The sequence below is a fragment of the Schistocerca gregaria genome, chromosome 7 (assembly GCF_023897955.1).
Source record: "Schistocerca gregaria isolate iqSchGreg1 chromosome 7, iqSchGreg1.2, whole genome shotgun sequence".
Taxonomy (NCBI): Eukaryota; Metazoa; Arthropoda; class Insecta; order Orthoptera; family Acrididae; genus Schistocerca; species Schistocerca gregaria.
In genome coordinates, this window is record NC_064926.1 from 345,965,611 (window position 1) to 345,967,964 (window position 2,354).

Sequence of the window (2,354 nt, forward strand, 5' to 3'; positions counted from 1 at the left end):
TGTAGTATCTTGAATGCTATACTCTTTTGTGTGCACAACAATGCCATAAGACAGGATGGACAGCCATAAAGAAGTAATGAGAGGGAGTAAGGATTACATGTTTGACTGACAAAGGCCTACCTCGATTGATGCAACTGAAGAGCGACTTTCATGTGGGCAGTTGCAGGACTCAAACCTGTAAAGAACCAACAAGGTAAAAGGGTGCTCCCAGACAGAACTCAGTGTAATTCTCAAGGAAACTTATGGCCAATGAAAGCCCAGTCCCATACCGATACTGCTTGAGTAAATGATTGCACAAATGCTTCTGCTGTCTTCCCAAGGCAGGTCTTAGACACAAAGTACACTTAATGTGATATTTCTTGTCTTAATATTGGATTCTGTGACACCTCCCATCTCCTTGTAATAATATTATAGACACTGACCTCAGAGACAATAAAATTTTTCTTGTCATCTCATCAGTAGTGCCAATGGATTATTATGTCCATTTATTTACATTTTCATGTGACTACAACTCACAAAGTTAAGGCTGGTATCTTTCTTCATTGTCAACAGAAATATCCAACATAACACTCATTTTACATTTTTACCTCTGACCACATCTCACAAAATTCTGACTGTTATCATTCTTTATTTTCAACAGTGTTATACATATTTTCACAAAATATGTCAATATTTTACCACTACATTGTATCACTTTAGGCATAATCGAGTGAAATCTGGTTTTGGAGAAAGGGATTCAGTTTCCTTAGTTCTCCTGACCGAACAGTCTATACTTGTATTAGACACATTTTCTTACCGCTATTTCGACACCATTTACAATAAACATATATGCATCACAAGATTATTAATACACATAAAATAGTGGATCCTAAGTATCCCCTGTGGAATACTTGTCCATAGACCATCCCTTGAAGGCATCATTTGTTGAAAATTTCCTCTTGTAGTTCATCAGTTTTATGCCCAGCAACTTTAAGAGTTGGCCAACTGGAGAACTATGTGATAAAGGTAGTATTACAGGTATTCCTGAGAGTTTCAGATTCTCATCCTCTATAATACAACAGTCTGTTTACATCATAGGCCTATTTGAGTTTGGACTCAGTTCCAGTGCTTGCAGAAAAAGGTTAATGAATTAAGGGTGATTCCACCTTTTTGTAAGTACACAAATTATTGTTTTACTTTATCACCCAAAAGTGCTTCACCACAGTTGTAGCATCCTCAGTGGGTTTCTTGCTATTTTCCTGAAAATACATACATACTAGTTATTTTAGGTTATGGAGTATGATGCATCAGATTATGCTGTCATTTAAATCATATGTGCACTTTAGATTTTATTTTACAGTGAGTGTGTCATGTGCCTGCACAGCAAAATAAGCCACAAGTCTAAATCAGAAGAAAAGACATTTGCATACATGAGGCATGTTAGAAAACCGTCTGCATTAATTTTATCCTACGATCTTTAATTTGTATATTTTGGTGAAATTAATGGCATATGTTCATTTCTGTCCTTACCGTGGTCGCGCTTTCCATGTTCTTAGCTGTGACAGTTTGTTTTATACATCAAACGCGATTTCGTGTAATTGATCTGGACCTGTGGACATCGAGAACGATTTTGTGAAGCTTTGGTTTGTATATTCATGGACTCTGTTTTGCATTTTGATAGTATTTGCTCACGTTTTCTCCTGTTCGTTTGCAAATACTACGTCCTGTTACATCGATGTAGCTTGGACACACCCATTCGACATTTCCCTGCGTCTGTGATGCGCTTACGACTGTCGTTTCTCGTTTGTTCAATGTATTCTTTCTCTTTGACGCCGCGAACTTTGATACGTCGTCCTTCAGAACACGCAGCTGATCTCACAGACCCTTGCAGTTTCTATCTTTCTGAATTTGCATTTAGTTTTATGTTTTGGAGGAAAGCGTTATTAAATGAAGTAATATCATTAAAAATCAGTTCAGTAAATATATTTAAAGGATAAATTTAATATTTTGGTCAAGGCAAATTTATTCCTGGCAGTTCTTACAAATATATCTTGTTTTTCTGTTTTTGCTTCTGCAGCCCACACACCGTCCTCGTGAAGTCGCAGTTGATTCCACTTCAGAAATTTTCGCACTGCAAAGCTCTCCAGTTCTTTCAGTTATCTTCCTTAGCAATGTTTGTGACATTACTCTTTGCTGAAGATGATAATGCACAAGTGCATTTAAAGCTGCCTCAAAAACTCTCTTCTTCTCAGTTGTTCTTTCTGATTTGAGTTGAAAATAATAGCAGCATTTATAGCAGCTGTGTGTTCATGATGGGATAAAAAGTAACCTTTGGACATCTTGTTGTGTTTCTAGCTACATTGTATGTTCCACTC

The 2,354-nt window shown here is 36.9% G+C and overlaps 1 long non-coding RNA gene across 1 annotated transcript; it reads right to left on the reverse strand.

Annotated features, from left to right (window-relative positions):
- Positions 1-608: 608 nt before the first annotated feature.
- Positions 609-1,786, reverse strand: LOC126281379 (uncharacterized). The gene is made up of 2 exons (XR_007551259.1): positions 1,510-1,786; positions 609-1,238 (listed from the first exon to the last, which is right to left on the reverse strand). It is a non-coding gene; the product is annotated as an uncharacterized LOC126281379 (long non-coding RNA).
- Between the last annotated feature and the right edge of the window lie 568 nt (positions 1,787-2,354).